The sequence below is a fragment of the Lepisosteus platostomus genome, chromosome 22 (genome assembly GCF_059453375.1).
Source record: "Lepisosteus platostomus isolate fLepPlt1 chromosome 22, fLepPlt1.hap1, whole genome shotgun sequence".
NCBI classification, from domain to species: Eukaryota; Metazoa; Chordata; class Actinopteri; order Semionotiformes; family Lepisosteidae; genus Lepisosteus; species Lepisosteus platostomus.
This window is the reverse complement of record NC_142632.1, coordinates 153,634-172,563: the sequence shown is the minus strand read 5'-3', so window position 1 is coordinate 172,563 and position 18,930 is coordinate 153,634. Positions and strand designations below refer to the sequence as shown.

General features: G+C 41.4%; 5 non-coding genes across 5 annotated transcripts; all 5 read right to left on the bottom strand.

Moving 5' to 3' along the window:
- Positions 1-7,597: 7,597 nt before the first annotated feature.
- Positions 7,598-7,670, bottom strand: trnar-ucg (transfer RNA arginine (anticodon UCG)). Its single transcript has one exon. It is a non-coding gene; the product is annotated as a tRNA-Arg (tRNA).
- Positions 7,671-12,542: 4,872 nt separating this feature from the next.
- trnar-ccu (transfer RNA arginine (anticodon CCU)) lies at positions 12,543-12,615 on the bottom strand. Its single transcript has one exon. It is a non-coding gene; the product is annotated as a tRNA-Arg (tRNA).
- Positions 12,616-15,068: 2,453 nt separating this feature from the next.
- trnar-acg (transfer RNA arginine (anticodon ACG)) lies at positions 15,069-15,141 on the bottom strand. The gene has a single exon. It is a non-coding gene; the product is annotated as a tRNA-Arg (tRNA).
- A 1,169-nt stretch (positions 15,142-16,310) lies between these two features.
- On the bottom strand, positions 16,311-16,384 carry trnak-cuu (transfer RNA lysine (anticodon CUU)). The gene has a single exon. It is a non-coding gene; the product is annotated as a tRNA-Lys (tRNA).
- Positions 16,385-17,558: 1,174 nt separating this feature from the next.
- On the bottom strand, positions 17,559-17,630 carry trnar-ucu (transfer RNA arginine (anticodon UCU)). The gene has a single exon. It is a non-coding gene; the product is annotated as a tRNA-Arg (tRNA).
- Positions 17,631-18,930: the final 1,300 nt, after the last annotated feature.

The following is an 18,930-nucleotide window of genomic DNA, read 5'->3' as shown; positions in this document are numbered from 1 at the left end:
CTGCTTCGACACGTAACGGCATTATAATCAAGTGCAGGAGCTGAGGGCTTTAGTTTTGTTTCGTTTTCCATGGCGTTCGTAAGCGCGCAAATCAAAGGCAATTCCTGCGTCTAACAGGAATGTAAATGCTTTGGAAAGTGCAGTGTGGTGCAGCTTGTAAAATCCTTGTCCACATTTGTGGTTTGTTGATGTTTTTTCTGTCTGCCAAAGTTCCATTTTGACATCCGGACGGGGAGACTTTATCATTTGAACGTGAAGCCAGCCTTAAACCCTCTGAGGCATGTCTGTCTGCCGGCACGTATTTTGTCAAAGGTATTTATTTTTTTTTAACGGAGAGCGACTTTGAAAAAGTTTCCGCAGCCACCTCGCACTCTGTGTTAGATTATAGGAGGAATGCGGCGGGGGTGAGCTTGCTGTAGTCGTGGCCGTGTGGTTAAGGCGATGGACTTGAAATCCGTTGCGAACTCCCTGCGCAGGTTTGAATCCTGCCGACTATGGCGTCTGCAACACGTATCCTTGTGCCTCCGCGGCAAAGGCGAAGTGCCGCTTCTCCATTCCTGGTACTATAAATACGCTAAATCACTTGGCCTTGCTGCCATGGAAATGAGTTCTTCAGATAACCACACATCTTGCTTTCGCGCCTCTGGTGCTCTACTTATGCCTTTGAAAACCTAATGAATAAAGCTGAAAGAACCGACACAATATGTAGGTGCTCGTAAAGCACGCAGTAAAGAACTGTTAACAGCAAGGGTTTCAGTGGGTTAACTGAGGAGAAGGCGTGATCGCTAATTGTTGACTTTTTATTTGGTGTTAGAAACACTCTTACTGTGCATGACGTGCAACAAATGTAGCCACAGAAATTGCATCACGCTTTCATGTATGCTATTGCAGACACCAACGTTGCCTAGATAGAAAACCGAAATAGCCGTGGGTTTGCTTGCTGGTCTGAAGGATCTCTCTTCGAATCGCTATCATTTGTCAATGGAAGTAAAAGGCGCTGCACAGAGAGGACCACTGTCGTGAGGCCGGTTAGCTCAGTTGGTTAGAGCATGGTGCTAATAACGCCAAAGTCGCGGGTTCGAGCCCCTTACTGGCCAGGTCCTTTTCTCCTCTCTTACCAAAGCTGTTAGGTTCCTTTCCGTGGTGAGATGGGTTGTCATGCAATGCTGCCACATAGTGCCGACAGGCAATTAATATACAAAAATGAAGAGAGTTAAAGCAGCTGGAGAGGTTCTCTTACAACTTTTGAGCTGACACAGTTTTGGAAAATGTTTCCTTCACGCTGCACTGTACCATATAGGCAGCCAAGAGTCTCCAAAACAAAACAGAATTGACAGTCATATAATGTCCATTAACCCCGGTTTTAAACGCAGCATCATGTCTGCCATCATAAGAATATGAGTCCAATATTTTAGAATATAGTCAGAATGACTTCTAACCTTACCTGTGGTCTCTTTAATCCCTATTGCTCAATGCATGGTGTACGTACTGCATACATGTGTCTTGAGAATGAGGAATGGGCCCCTGAGACAGTCATTTGCCTGTTTCACAAATGATCGTATTTTACTAGAGATTCTGTTTGGGATTCAGATGTGCATTCGGACAGCAATCCCTTTCAAGAAATGATACGTTCTGGATGAGGTCAAAGGTGCTGGAACACTGTATTTAGGATGTGTTTGCAGTGATTGTGTGTCTCCTGCTTCAACGCAGTGATGTATAGATGTGCTCCTGTAATTTATTGGTACAAGCCCAGGGCAGTAAGCAGTCTGAGGATTTATTTCCAGACGGCATAGAACAGTGAAGCAGTGAAGTAGTGCAACACACTGGATCATTATATTATTAGATTCTATTCTACTTAAATTATTACATTATACACAACTTGAGTTCATTTTAAAAATTAAAAGGTAATAAAAGGAATGCATTTTCATGAGAAAGATAATACCGATATGCATGTGATAATCTTCCTTATATCATGTCGTGCATCATTTGGACACTTTGTGGGCTTGAAATACAAAGAAAATCATGTTCTATGGTACAAGACAAATACAAAACTTAAGCTTTTATTTTAATTAGATTTGTTTATTAAGCATAAGCAATCATTTATTACATTAATATATGTGAAAATGACATTTTAGCACCATAATATTACATACAGGTCTCTAGCTTCAACACAGTGATATATATATATATGCTCAGTGATTTATTGGTACATGCCCAGGGCAATAATCAGAATCAGTATTTATTTCCATACGGGCTACAGGTAGTGTTGTGAAATACTTCAACACACTGGATCGCAGATTTAGACCCCCTGCACTCTTACTCCTTAAAAACCAAGGAAATGAAGATATGTAGCAATCACATTGTAACAGGGGTGACAGTGACTTAATGCTTATACTAGTGGACTTCTGGTACCTTTAGGGTACGGTGTTCCCTGAAGGGCTCTCAAACCCCGCATTTCAGATGCCTAGCTGTATCGCTGATGTGTTGCACCTCAGAATCACTTTTAAACCTTACCTCTGGTATCTTTAATCCCTATTGTTCAACGCATGGTGAAAGTATTGCATAAATGTGTCTGAAAATGAGCAATGGGCATCTGAGAGACTCATTTGCCTGTTTCACAAATGATCATATTTGACTAGAGATTCTGTTTGGGATTCAGTTGTGCATTCTGACAGCAATCTCTTTCAAAAAATGATTTTACCTAATCGCGGCTTTGCCCTTCTTGCCTCTTTGGACAATATCTCCATCTTGTGGTCATTGTTGGTAATGTCTAGACAATATCTCCATCTTGTGGTCGTTGTTGGTAATGTTTTCTTATGCTCTTTTTTTATTTCAATTCTCTATTAGTTGATTCTAGAATCTCGACAATAGAGTTGAAAACATCAGTTTTATAGCAGACAATATGACATTATTTATAGTCCAATTAGAAATGTATTACCCTGTTTTTAACATAATAACAAATTAAAATTGATTAAAACTAAGTTTGGAACACCAGGGAACATAAAAAATGATTTTTAGGAAAACCATGAGGTTCTCTGTGTCCGATGCCTGCAAGGGGAGAAAGCTAGAATCCTTTGATTTTTCAAAATTTGAAAATAAACATTATATAACAACAGCTTTCATTCCTAGGAGTGAAAAACAACCATTTTTGAAGACATATTAGTTTCTAAAATACTACAATAAAGTTAAAAACATCCATTTTATATTACATTATTTTTTGTGAAATAATTAAATTGGCTTATTTCTCTCGCATTAAATTGGCTACAAATGCAAGAATTCAACCAGATATTCTTGTAAAATGTATACTGTTGCATTGCAGTTAGTTAATGTAGTTAGTCCATAATCAGCAATCTAAACTTTATTGTTAAGCTTTAATGATTGATGTTGTACCAGTAACCTTTAGAAATACTATAGTACTTCACAAATGCTTTGTGTGTTTGGAAATCTTTTGAGTAAAAGCCTTATAAAAATAGGTTTAGTTTTTACAGGACATCACAAAGAAATAGGATGGTATAATTCTTATAATTGCTTAGTGATTGTATTTGGAAGATTATGCACTAAACAGACTTCAGGGATGCCAGTGGATCATTGTGCTATTTGGAATTATTCCAAAAATCAAGTGACCTCTTTGCTGTAGTATTTTTAGTATTATTTATTTAGTATTAATAAAGAATAGATTTATTAAAGTCATGCGATGTGCAAGCGGGATATGTAAAATAATTGAAAATAAAGTTTTTTATTATTGTTATAGAGAAACATGATCAGATTTTCCCTGGTTCAGAAAAAAGACGATTAAAATCTGTAATCTTTCCACTTGTATGTCATCAGACATTAACGAGTACAACCCCCCTCTCTGCCGGAGTGTTGGCTGTGACGAATTAAACCAATTTCACAGGTATTTTCAAAGTAGGAAGTACAGTGTTAACTAGTAGATGGCCTCCTCAATGAAATCGCTTCAACATGCTAATGCGTTGGTGTAACAGTCCCGGCGTGGCAAGCTTCCAATGTCAACTCGACTCGATTGGAAGACAATGAACGTATTTTAGCCCTAAATGAATTAATAGCAAACATGGTTTACATAAAATACATTTTTCCAAGAAAGTTTATAATAATACGATCTATAGTTGAAATCTGAGCCTAAATATAAAGAAAAAAGCATTTTCAGAGAGCAATCACGCTGTGTTTATGTAGAAAAAGCGATTAGGTTTATGAGCAATCTAATTACCTATTTGCTTAAAACGCTATATAAAATAAAGTTTATTTAAAGATGAATGATAAGTGTCGCAGTTTAAATAATTTTCGTAGTAGGGCTTGGACAGATTCCAAGTGCATTTTTGCAATTTACGTTGCATTGTCCAATGTGATGTTGTAATACAGTTTAGAATACAGTAAGTCTAAACTGTATCAGCTTTATTTATGGGTTGCAATTTAGAAAAAGTCAAAAACCGCACTCAAAATGCAATTTAGAGCTTTCTGGCAAGAGGAGACACCCAAATTATAATGTAACATGCCACTGTTTGTGCATGAACAAAGTTATACTGCAATTTTCCTTAGATACGCGATTAAAAAAAAAAATTTTGAATCCCCGGCCAAACACATTCCATAAGAATCAGCGCTTTTATACAGTATATCGCCTTTAAACACATATATTTAAACACCCGTTTACGATTTAAATCAAAACGCGATTCAAATCAATATAAATGTTTATTTTGTAACGCATAGGTGACTATTCATTGTTATTAAAAAGACGTAAATTCGATCATGTTGTGATATTTAGAAATATAAATTTGTTTTGATGTGAGTGAGGTTTTATTTAATCTCTGACCAAGGGAAATGTTTCATTTTTTCAAAGAAATGTTTGTTAAAAATTAAAGTCATAGTTCCATGAGATTCAACCACAGACCATGTGACATAGGAGTCAGGAACCTAACCCACAGCACCACCAGCGCAGACACATGCTGAGTGCTGAAAAAGCACTACAGAAACATTATCGACTATAAAATAATGTAATTAGGCACAGAAGAAGTTTACAGCACAGTACAATAATAAATGCTGACCATGAGTTTAGAAGCATAAATTACCTTACACTCAATTTAAACACAAGCTGTCTTTAGCCCTCTAAGCTGGTTCATACAGAAATGTAGAGAACCAGGTTCAGAACACACAGCTTCATTAGCGAATACATATGCAGAACATCTAGAGAAGATGTTTTACAGAGGATGGATTTTTAGAAACATCCCATCAGTGACATCACTGAAGTCAACTCCTAGGTAACTGTCGTGTGGATAGTTTCACAAGAATCAGACAAAGGTTTAAGCATCGCTTATTTTAGATAAAACTGCAAAAAAACAACAACAACCCATAATGTACTTCTTTGCGGCTCTGTTTGCCCAAATCATATATTCACAACGTGAAATTAGAAAATAATATTACGTAACCAAAAACCGCAATATGGAAACAGAACCTGTGTAATTGTTGACAGATGATGTACTCGTAACATTTTTACAAGACGAACTACAACATTTAAAAAATGACTTGTATGTACTTGATATCTCTAATCAATCCACTGCACTGCATTAAAACAAAACGAAAACTAAAACGCCCTGGGCATACTGTTTTGCGCTTCTTATCAGTTGCTCAAAAGCAATTTGACTGTATGAAATGCATAATATAAACCTAGAAACATATACGTGAGGAGTATTTACGTAGAATCGGTGTCAAGACATACCTCTCAAATACTGTAAATCAAGTTAAAAATATCTCAAGACCGATTCTGGTCATAATGAAACCATGTTTCGTGTATGTTTTCTTTAAAGTACCGAGACCAGCCATATACTGTATGTTTATGTTCCAAAATTAATATCGTTTATGGCCTTCACACGCGTTGCAGTATGCTCCTATTCTTTTTATGCTCAGGCACTAAGATTTCCCTTCAGTGGTAAAATTCCATATAAATATTCAATACTTAAACGGGCACAGTTAAGACATTAAATATACATATACATATACATATACAAACTGTATACAGTACAGTTTGCGTACGGTAATATGTTTATGTTCCTAAATCAACCTCTTTTATGAGCATGTGAAAGGCATGGTGAATCGATTCTCAAAAATTACTGTACTTTGCATGATTGGAAAAAAATGCGTGATTGCGAAATGCTGTGGTGTTACTTTTACAAAGACGGTCAATGAAAAAAATAATGTGGACCAGGGCAATACTTTGAGTTTACAGCTTGTCCAAGGTCATTTATTATTAATACTATTAGTAATATTTTCATTAAAGACTTTGATGGCTACAGCTCAAACATGAGAAGTTGAGCTTTATTAGCTCCACCTTGCGGAAATTCTGGATACTATTATTTTGCTAGCGGTATTTACCGGTAACTCGCGGTATTTACCGGTAACTTGTGGTAGACTGCGTACAGCGTACGCCCGCACATTTTGAATGGCTGCACCTGTAGCAATCATATTGTAGCAGACACTCAATTGCCTGTTTCACAAATTATCATATTTTACTAGAGATTCTGTTTGGGATACGGATGTGCATTCTGACAGCAATCTCTTACAAAAAATGATTTTACCTTATCGCGGCTTTGCCCTTCTTGCCTCTTTGGACAATATCTCCATCTTGTGGTCGTTGTTGGTAATGTCTAGACAATATCTCCATCTTGTGGTCGTTGTTGGTAATGTCTTCTTATAGATAGATACTTTATTGATCCCGTGAGGGAAATTGCAGTGCAAAAGCAGCTTAACACACACAACACAGCCACAGTGTAACGAATTATATAATAATAGTACAATACTGTATATATACTGTATATATATATGAAACAGAAATAGAAACAGAAAAAGGAATCGCTTACTCACCTGGAGAATCTCTGTAGGAATATCTAGCATTTATCAATGGAAATAAAAGCTGCTTTAATACAGTGCATGTTGAAACTCAAACCCTCAGCTGCTGTTCTTGTTTGTTTTGGGACAAATTGCAACTGAGCATCGCATGAGCCCTTACGTACCCTTATCTGTTAGGGAATTTCAAGGGAGGAGTTAGGTCAGAATGGGTAGGCTGCAAAACAACAAGTAAAGATTTATTCCAAGATGAAACGTTGTGGCGGTTTTCTTATCTTTTCAGCATGGACTAAACTTTTACGTGTTCCTTATATGCTATATATGTATATATTAGCACCAATGTCGTTCTTAAAAACTAACATGAAATTGTCAGGGACATTCAGCTATATACAAAGACGAGACAGACAAAGTAATAATTCTATATTAACGTGGCCTACATATTGATGCAATGATCGAACTAACTGACGTGTTCTGATTCAGATCCCCTGCAGTTCATGCCAATTAGAACAATAGCAATGCTGAGTCCTCCCCACCCTACTGAGCACAAATTCAGCTGCTCTCCAGTTCTGTTCTGCATGTTTTTTCATTGCAATTGAGCTCGGAGCTGGAGATGATCTCCATACAGTTCTGTGTTAACTAGCCCGCACTTGCGTGCTAATTTACGGGTTGTGGTAGATGCTTTTCTATAGTTCATATACATAACGGCAACCTGTTACCGAGGAACCTGAGAGGTTTAAAAGCCTCACGAGCCAGGCAGGACTCGAACCTACAATCTTCTGATCCGAAGTCAGACGCGTTATCCATTACGCCACTGGCCCATAGAACTTACGCTTGCACTCCACCACAGAGAGCTCTACACTGCTACCAGTAGTACACTTCCCCATCTAAATTTTCACAGCAAGAAACTTGTGTTTCCTACTATTTTTATCAGGTTTAAAATATCATCTCCTTAAAACAGAAAAAGTGTTGATGTGTCGTGCTGAAATTCCGATTGATTTTGAATTCAAAGAAAAAAGGTTTTCTTCCAAAACACCATGAAATTGTCACATCTTGCAGACAATAGGTGTATTCCATGTTGAAAAGAGAAGAAAGAAAACCATGGAGCCTTTTACAGGTGTGAGGCTTCTTCAGGTGTGAGAAGACCTCACAGCCGAAACACTGTGTTTCCGTTCTTCTCTTTTCAGCATGCAATAAACCTATTACTTGTTCCTTTGCAGCCGAGGCATGCTGACGTAGCTACCCAGCTGAACATCTTGCAGACTCTACAGTACTTCTCTCCTGTAGAAGTAAAGCAGGGCTTGCTGGGTGAGCTTTTGCTCCGGTAAATTAGGTCACATGTCATGTTAAATCACTTCTTCTAAACACAACATTTGCTGGTGCTAGCTTTCCCCATGAAAAGAGACATTTCCCTTACAGTACATGACATATCGTTTTTATTCTATCAATAAGTATAGAAATAAAACAAAAGAAAAAATGTTGTCGCCAAAGAATGCACAGCTCTGTCGCCTTGGGGAGGTGTCAAGGGCATTGAGCTCCTTGGACATGAGAAGTGCCAGATAAATGCCATTTCTCATCATTTCTCTTCGCGTCAGTTCTGCTATTAAATGGGACGGAGGCAACGGGCTCAGAGAGCAGGTTAAGTGCACACCGAACGCAGATGTGTCCAAGTGTCTGTAAAAGCGCGGTGCTCTGCTGGCGCTGTTCCCTAGTGGCTTAAAGTGCCTGCCTAGTAAGCAGGCGATCCTGGGTCTGAATACCAGCGGTGCCTCTCTCCGTGTCTTGTTGTGCCGCATGTCTCATTTCAGACAAACATGTACAGCTTGGTTCAGTTTAATGCAAGAATTCATTTCCTTTCTGGAATAACTTGTTTTTGAAGAAATCCATACAGCTTGTGAATGATGAAATCCATTTCTTGGTTGTCAGTGGAAAAAGATTGCCGGCTGCAAGAAGCGCAAGTGATTGTTTTCTTTGACCAAAAACCTGCAAATGTAGGGCACACAAAAGACTGTCAGACTCTGTGGTGCTGAAAAGTTGGTGGTTCAAGCCCCTCCAGTATGCGTGTCTCAGTTTTTCCAATGTAAACATCATCACCATCGCTAAAGAGGATGGCGCAGAAGGCTCCACAGCTGAAACGTTGTGCTTCTTTTCTTCTCTTTTCAGCATGGAGTAAACCTTTGCTTTATCCTTTGCAGCCTAAGCATGCTGACGCAGCTACCTTTCTCTTAACACGCCTCAATCATTATTCACCAAAACGATCAGCAGAATAAGTCGCCTTTGTGGTGATGTCACTCCTCTGCTTCACAAATGTCCTTAGTGACGGGCCATTTCTTTCTGCCATTTTTCCGGAGCGGTTATTGATTGCTCCATCATTTCCCTCTTACTTTCCATCATTAGATTGAAAAAAAAAAACAGAAACAGGCTGACAGGACGACAATCAAATTGCAAAAACTCATCAAAGCACTCGATAGAGTATTTGAATCCACAAGTAGCTACGAGCAACTTTGTCCTGGCTTGCATGAAAGGTCGGAAAATGTCAAAAAGAAAAAGATGGTGGCTTTTTCATATTCGTTCTTTTATTTTTAGTTCGTTGCTTCTTCTGTCCATTGTCCTCCTGCCTGGCTCTTGACCTGTGACTGTTTGAACGCACACAGTAGACTTTCATGCAGGGGATTTGTCCTGAGCCTCTGTGAAAGACCCACCCACCCCCATAAATAACTGCTCTAGAAACACATGAATGCAAAACTAAACCACAGCTTAAAGAGGAGCTTGTCATGACCACCAGGCAGTTAAGACCAACTCTTAAGCAATCTAAACAGCACCAGCAGCGGGTGATTATTAACAAACGCCCACCTGCACACACTCCACCGTGCGGTACGCAGTGCTATTTTTACCATCTTTACCTGCTTCCCGCTGGTATTGAGTCTACTCCTTGAGAGCTCTACCTGGCGTTTTTTCCATTACCTCGTTTATTCTGGATATTGGACTCCCCTTCTGCCTTTTCGACTTTGGACCTCGCCTCTCACCTCGGACTGTTTGCCACCAGTGTTCTCCCTGGATTACGACTTACCTTACGCCTCTTGACCACGAAACAAAGCAAAGCAGAGCAAAACAAAATGAACAAACGAAAACCCTCACGTCCCGCACTTGCATATAACGCCGTTACGTGCCCAAGCGGTATTGTACGTCATCCTAGCACTGCACCCCGGGGCGTACGGTATATGGGAACTAGCACACACCACGAATCGTCTCGAATCACTCCCTACAGCTGTAAGGCACCTTGAAGCATGCACCCCCAACATTCTTCTTTGCGCATCTGTGAAAGGTAAACTCTTGAGCAAACTCTGAACCAGCTCTAAGGAAACTAATCCGATTAGACGTTACTTTGACTCATCTTTTAAGGGACCCTTGTTAATTGAAGAAATCAATGATTTCGAATGAATTCTGTATGCGTTAAAAGACAGCTATACACAGAAAACATGCAGGACACTGCTCATGATGTTTCCCGAGCCAAAACACAGTGCGTTTTTCCAAACCATCTGACAAAGCCCGCCCACTGAAAACTGCAGCAAATCGTGTAAAGACGTTCAACTTTGTAACTACTGCACGCACAGGAAGCAGAATAAATTCCTCTTTTCAAACTGTCAAAGGTTTGCTTTGCGAACACTGCAGGACATCGCACAATGTCTTTTGAACGGGGACAAACGATTTCTTATGGGGCACAGTAAGTACAGACGTTTAAAAAGCTCCACTCATGCCGACGATGCAGCATGAAGAAGCGCAACCTAACGTTTGCATTCCTAGCAAATTCCTTTTATTTTTTGATAAATAAAGACAGTCTTGTTTAACAAACAACACACACAACATTTTACATTGTCAATTCAATTCAAATCAATGTATTTCTATATAGCGCCTTTCACAACAAGGTTGTCCCAAGGCACTTAACAATGCAAGTTGTTAAGAGCCTTGTGTCTAATATGCCGCCTAGGTTACGTGCTGTCTCTTTGAGGCAAATGTTTAAATCCTCTGAGTTAAGTGCTGAAGTTATAGTAGTCCTATCAGTATTGTTGCCTCCGATCAACAGATCCTCATTTTTCTCAGAGTTGAGTAACAAAAAGTTTTCACACATCCAAGTATTTCCTTCCTTAATGCATTTAACTAAACTGATAATAGACGAGTTGTCGTTTGGTGTAAACAAAATGTTTATTTGAGTGTCATCAGCATATGAATGAAAGTTCATATTATTTTTTCATATTATCCTACCTAGCAGCAGCATGTAGAGAGAGAGAGCAATATTGGTCCCAGCACTGATCTTCTGGTACCCCAAATTGAACTGGTGACATTGATGAAGCAGTACAATTATTAGATATTTGAACATAATGAAAACGATGAGTTAAATGTGAAGTAAACCACTGAAAGACGGTTCCAGATAAGCCAACCTCAAACTCAAGCCTGTGTAACAAAACAGAGAGGTCAACCGTGTCAAAGGCAGCTCTAAGATCTAGAAGCACAAGCACTGTTTCATTCCCCGCATCAGTAGCTAAGAGAATATCATTTACGACTCTTGTTAATGCAGTTTCAGAAACCAGACTGAAATTTCTCAAGTATATTATTTGAATCCAGATACGATTGACGTTGGGCAACAACTATTCTCCCAAGACTTTTAGATTGAAATTGGACCTTTGAGACAGGCCTGTAGTTGTTAAGAACTTGTGGATCCAAATTTGACTTCTTAAGGAGCGGTCTAACAACCGCTACCTTAAATTGATCAGGTACAACGCCTGACGCAAGCGATGCATTCATCATACTAATTATAGGTCCTGCCAGTCCTTCGAGGGAATCTTTGACTAGCTGAGTGGGGATGGGATCTAGCGAACAGGTGGTTGACTTTGTCTTACGTCTGTGTTCATGAGTCCACCATAAGAAGAAATCTGAACAGGAGTGGTGATCATGCGAGGTCACCACGGAGGAAACCACTGCTCTCCCCCCCAAAAAAAGCACCACTGCCCCTCTCAAGTTTGCTAAAGACCACATGGATGTTCCACAGCAACTCCTGGAACAATGTTCTGTGGACAGATGTGACAAAAGTTGAAAGTTAAAGGAGTACATCAACAACAGAGTGGCTGAAACAGAAGAAATTCCGTATTTTGGGATGGCCAAGTAAGAGTCCTGACCCCAATCCCATTGAAGTACTGTGGCGTGATCTGAAGCAGGCCGTTCAGCGCAAGACATCCCAAAAATTTACATGACTGAAACAGTTTTTCATAGAGGAATAGGCCAAAATACCTCCTAACTGCTGCTCAGGTCTGACCAGCCGCTACAGAAAGTAGGGGTTGAGGTTTTTGTCATAAAGGAGGTTCCACTAGCTCCTTAATATAAGGGTTCACATACTTTTTCCATCAATGACCTTGATTGTTTAAACCATTTGGTCAATAAAGAAACAGCAATGTCAAATGTTGGGCGTGTGTTGTTTGTTAAATCAGACTCTCTTTATTAATTATTATGACTTAGATAAAGATAAGATCACATGTTAGGAGCCATTCATGCAGAAATCCACATCATTCCGAAGGGCTGTTTACAAAAGTTTTTCTCCCAACTGTATGTGAGAGAAAAGCAGAGACGCTCACTGAGTAAGGTGGGGTTGCAGCTTTGCAAATCACAAGGACATTTGTATGCTCAAAATGGGACAGGAGCACCCCAGATGGGACTCAAACCCATAATCTCTGGCTTAGGAGGCCAGTGCCTTATCCATTAGGCCACTGGGGCACACTGGGTTGGGTCGATCACGCTGATGAAGAGCCAGTTTTTTTTTTTCCTTTGCTTTTTCAAAGGGATCCCCAAAATTAGGAAAGTTAGGCAGCAGAAGGTTTACTGTGACCTGAGAAGGACCGGAGTCCAATCACGGTGGTACACACACACACACGCTCTCACTCATCTGAGCTACACGGCTACCAAGATGATCTCAGGTGCGCCGAGCTGGTACGGAACATATTGAACTGATCGACGGCGAATTGTCTCTCAGACAGGCTTTTCACCTCTGAGCTCCCTGACTGACAGTAATCAGCTAGGTAGTGAAACAGTCAGCTGCTTCTAAGCCTTAAACAGCTGCATCGCGGCGCTTCCACAGAGAGATGATTTGAAAGCCAAACATCGCCCATTGGGAACACCTTACTATCACTAGTTTAAGAGACTCTTAAGGTCTTGCAGAGGTGCCTGTCTAATAGCATGCGCTTTGCAAGCTATAGGTGTTTAGGCTGAGGCAGAATGCCTGTTAACAAAATGTTTTTCTAAAGGGGCCTCGCACTCTTTTCCAAGCAATGGTCACCATCCCCACCGAGTGTCACAATGTAGTCATGTCCTAGGACATCACCTGTTAGTCTCCATTTGTCTGCCACCAACACTTTAGGTTACGGGGTCACAACCGCACATCGGAGACCAGAGGAGCCGTTGGCGTTCTGGCGCCGCAGATTGGGCTGAAGGTGGGGCGCTTGAATCTCGCTGTTGGAGGCCGTCTGAAACTGACCCAAGCCTTTCCCTTGAATTAAATGTAAATAAGAAATGAACCCCAGATGCACATGGAATCAATCACGTGTTTCCTTTGAGCCGTTTCAGAGACTGCTCCAGAGTTTACCTTGCACAGATGCGCAAAGATTAATGATGGGGGTGCACGCTTCCAGGCGTCTTACAACTGTAGGGACTGATTAGAGACAATTCGTAGCTTGTGCTCATTTCCCTCTATTCCCCGTGTTGCAGTGGTAGGATGACGTAAATTCCTGCTTCGACACGTAACGGGATTATAATCAAGTGCAGGAGCTGAGGGCTTTAGTTTTGTTTCGTTTTCCATGGCGTTCGTAAGCGCGCAAATCAAAGGCAATTCCTGCGTCTAACACGAATGTAAATGCTTTTGAAAGTGCAGTGTGGTGCAGCTTGTAAAATCCTTGTCCACATTTTTGGTTTGTTGATGTTTTTTCTGTCTGCCAAAGTTGCATTTTGACATCCGGACTGGGGGACTTTACCATTTGAACGTGAAGCCAGCCTTAAACCCTCTGAGGCGTGTCTGTCTGCCGGCACGAATCTTGTGAAAGGTATTTTTTTTAACGAAGACCAACTTTAAAAAGGTTTCCGCAGCCACCTCGCAGTCCGTGTTTGATTATAGGAGGAATGCGGCGGCGTTGAGCTCGCATTTGTCGTGCTCGAGTGGTTAAGGTGATGGGCTCGAAATGCGTTGAGGCTTCCCCGCGCAGGTTCGAAACCTGCCGACTCCGGCGTCTGCTGCACGTCGCCTTGTGCCTGCGCGGCAGAGGCGAAGTGCCGCTTCTCCTTTCCTGGTACTATAACAACGCGAAATCGTTTGGACCCGCTGCCGTGGAAATCAATTCTTCAGATAACCACGCATCTTGCATTCGCACCTCTGGTGCTCTACTTATGCCTTTGAAAACCTAATGAATAAAGCTGAAAGAACCGACACGATATGTAGGTGCTGGTAAAGCACGCAGTAAAGAACTGTTAACAGCAAGGGTTTCAGTGGGTTAACTGAGGAGAAGGCGTGATCGCTAATTGTTGACTTTTTATTTGGTGTTAGAAACACTCTTACTGTGCATGACGTGCAACAAATGTAGCCACAGAAATTGCATCACGCTTTCATGTATGCTATTGCAGACACCAACGTTGCCTAGATAGAAAACCGAAATAGCCGTGGGTTTGCTTGCTGGTCTGAAGGATCTCTCTTCGAATCTCTATCATTTGTCAATGAAAGTAAAAGGCGCTGCAATCTCATACGTTCAGAATCAAACCCGCAGCTGTTGTTCGACTTTATTTCTTGACTAATTACAACTCAGTGTCGCATGAGCAGTTACGTAAACTTGTCTGGTATATTTGAACACAAATGCCGTTCTTCAATTAAAACTAACAGTACATTGTCAGGGACATTCAGTTCTATACAAACAAGAGACAGACAAGAGAATATTTCTACCGTTCATGTGGACTACGTGTTGACTTACTGATCGGAATAATTGAAAGGTTCGGGCTCATAGCCGATGCAGTGCGTGCTAATTAGAACAGCAACGCTGAGCTCTCAGCACCGTACTGAGCCCAGGTGTTTTTCTAAAGCTGTCAGGTGCAGTTCATTTACATGAAGGAAATCTCTTACTGGGTACGATTACAATGCAGTAAGTAGCACAGACTACTTAGGGAGTAGCCCGATGCGTTTAAAAACGACCCGAGCCAGGCAGGAGTCGAACCTGCAATCTCCTGATCCGTAGTCAGACGCGTTATTCATTGCGCCACTGGCCCTGGTGGGACACTGCAGGACTGTAACCCAGTGAGATCAGCACTGCAACTAGTAAAATATTACCCCCGGTCCATTCTTTTCCAAAAGTGAGAAACACCTTTCTACATCTTGTCTGTTTTAAAACCATATCTCTTTAAACCAAACCAAGAGTTTGTCTTTTGGACTGATATTCTGATTCATTTCGATTTCAAAGAAAAAAAAACATTATCTTCCAAAGCATCATAAAATTGTCCATTCTTCCAGACTCTACTTCTCTCTTGTAGTAGTACAGCAGACCTTTCCAGGTGAGCAGATCACAGAGTCCGAAATATGCTTCCTCCATCAAGCAAAGTACCTGAACATGACTCTGTCTTCATAAAAGCGCCCCTGTAATAAAGAAATTAAATCCGAAATCAAGAGGGCAGTTGCCTACTGAAGTTCAAGAAGTCATCAATTTTAACCTAGCAACACATTAAAGGCTGCATCTATACAAGTACGATTCTAGAAATGCTCACCAGATTACGTTTTAAGAAGGAACTGCGCCTCAGGTTCTGCCGAGATCTTAACTTGGATGGCAGGATTCAGAATCCGGAGTGTGGACTGATGGCGCACGGAGGGTCCACATACTGTGGATCCCTCAGTTTTCTTCCGCGTGTTTAAACCGCCAGCGTGTGACTCCCCTGTCCCCGTGACCTCATTGCGCTGCTCTCTCCTCTGTGCAGCCGAGCCCGATTCACGGTAAAGTGAAAAAAAAAGATGCCCTCAACGTGGGATTTACTCTGGATCGAGGATAGATGTCACCTTTTTATCGTTGAACAGGATGTATGTGATGTGGCGACTAGGTTCAATTTTGTATCCTCTTTAAAAGATTAAGGACTGGGGTGAGCATGATTTACCACCCTTTCAGCTAAGAACCCGACATGAGCACCGTTTAAGCTGCATAGACTCGGTCGTTTAACTCTTCTCCATTAGCATGGTAAAGGTTAAAGAAAAAAAACATTGCTGACTTCTTTTTTTTTGCCAGCCGCTAGCGCTGATTAGCAATGTTTGTATTTCATGTTTTGCAAGTTCCATCCATTTTAAGAAAAACAAGTCGCGTTAAAGACAGGAAATGAATACTTGCATTTAATTAAGTCTAGCTGTAGGCGGTTGTCTGTTAGGACCAGTTCTGTTTGAGAAGACAAAACAAAGAAGGCACCACTGGGATTCGGACTCAGGATCTCCTGTTTAAGAGACAAGCGCTTTAACCAACTAAGCCACGGCGCCCCGGGAGGGTTGTCCTTTTGCAGCCACTTGGACACACCACTCAGACACATCTGCATTCGGTGTGTGCTCCGCCTGCTCGCTGAGCAAGTTGCCACCTTTACATACAATAGCAACATCGACACCAAGAGAAAGGATGACAAATGGCTTTTATCTGGAACTTTTCATGTCCAAGGAGCTCAATGTGCTTTCTGTGTACAACAGGGCCACTGAACTCCACACTGGCCACTGAACCACAGCAGTGGCTTGCTGGCTTGACATCTCCCAAGGAAAATGTTGAAATCGCATGTGGAACAGGAAAATGACCCTCGAGTACGAGGGGAAAAAAAAGAAAAAGATCATCTGGAGCGCGCCAACCCATGTCCGGACAGCCCAGTTTCGCTGACAAGGTGTCTGAGTGGTTGAGGTGATGGACTGCTAATCCATTGTGCTCTGCACGCATGGGTTCGAATCCCATTCTCATCGCTCTCCATGTCTGACACGTGTGCCTGTTCGACGTCGGCCCTCCTGTTGTTTGCTCTGGTGCTAGAGCCGTACATTTTCTAGCGGTGGCTGAACATGGTATAGTAGGCCAACGTCGGTATCGAGCAGTGACAGTAACAGTACTTACTGCGCACCATAAGAAATCGTTTGTCCCTGTTCAAAAGAGATTGTGCGATGTCCTGCGGCGTTTGCAAAGCAAACCTTTGACAGTTTGAAAAGAGGAATTTATTCTGCTTACTGTGCGTGCAGTAGTTACAAAGTTGAACGTCTTTACACGATCTGCTGCAGTTTTCAGTGGGCGGGCTTTGTCAAATGGCTTGAAAAAACGCTCTGTGTTTCGGCTCGGTAAACATCATGAGCAGTGTCCTGCATGTTTTCTGTGTATAGCTGTCTTTTAACGCATACAGAATTCATTCGAAATCATTGATTTCTACAATTAACAAAGGGTCCCTTTTTGAACCTGCGAGAAGCATTCTTTCAATGTAACAGATTTACTCCGGGGAAAGGCAGCATGACATTGAGAGTAGCTCAAGCTTTCAGCACCCGTATCGGACTGCGTGTATGCAGACACCGCTCAGAATCCCCTGTAAGATTCTCCCTCAATTCCGTTTTTCAGTGCTTTAGCTCTTTCAAAAGGCTTCGCTTTGCTAGTCACAATCCAAGGCTCATGACAGCATCTGAAAACATTCACCACTGCATTGGCCAGGAATCGAACCTGGGTCAACTGCTTAGAAGGCAGCTATGCTCACCACTATACCACCAACGCACGCCCGCAGGAAGCCTGCAGGACACCACCAGAGAATGCTTTTTAAAAAAATTTTTTTATTAAACATAGAATTTACAAATACAAATACAACAAGAGGATCAGAGTCATGTACAAGAGAAAAAAAACACAGAAGAAAAAAGCATTTAACTACCAGAGGTAATTAAGTAATTATGTGATCAAATTGTATATTTTACACGTATCATATTTTCCTTGCTTTAATATTTCTCAATTATTTATAAACTTTAGTTTCAACATGCATGCGTTTCCTGTAAAAAATAAAACTCAGCACACAGTTTTTCTTTTAACAACATTTCGAGTACCTCTGGCATTCATGAAAAAGACATACACAAAAGCAAATAACTAACTCTAAGACTGTCTAAACTATTGAGTTTTTCAAAGAACCAGAACTATAACAGTCCTTAACACTTAACTACACCATTCCAAACTAACACTAAAGAAACACTAGTATATACTGGTATAACAAATAAAACCAAACATAATCGTTAACTGAGCAGTCACTGGGAGCAAATCTCCTTCCCGTCCACAAAGGCCCTCGCTCCCACAAAGTAGGCTCTCCTCCCCTCTCTTCTGGCAGCTTCAACCTGGGGCCACAGCTGGTTCCTGGTACTCCTGTCCGCGGCAGACAGGTCCTCTGCAAACCTCAGTTTGTTCCCATTCAAATACTCATTCCCCCTCGCCGCTCGCCACAGCATGTCCCTCGCCGTCCTCTTGGTGAACTGTATTATAATCGATCTGGGGCGCACTTGCTCAGTTCGCTCAGACATGTTCGCTCTCCTGAGCCTGTGAACAAAGTCAATGGCCGATATTACGTCCTCCTGGTCCGGCAGGGTCCTTTTACAGATACCCTTCACTGTTGCAACAAGGTCCTTATCACGTTCCTCTTTAACTCCAAATAATTTTAAATTCCATCGTCGACGGTATCTATCTACATCGTTCACTTTCAATTCAAGTTCTTTAATATGCTTTTCTTGTTCGGTATTTACTTGTTTAAGAACTTTTACTTCACTCTTTAAGTCTTCAACCTCTTTAAACACACAGTCCATGGACTTTTTATGACTTTCGATTGCGACTGTATTAGATCGAATCATTTCCTTCAGCTCACCCATGCTCTGTGCCATCATGTTGAAGATGTTGGTCTGGAGCTCCTCCAGCGTCAGCTCGCCCCTTCCTCTCTTGGTTGCCGGGGTTTTCACAGGTGTGCTGGGCAGGGACTCCGGCTCTTCCTCTGAGTCTCACTTGGGCTGCGAGCGCTCGCGTACGAGCGCATCTCCAGCACTCT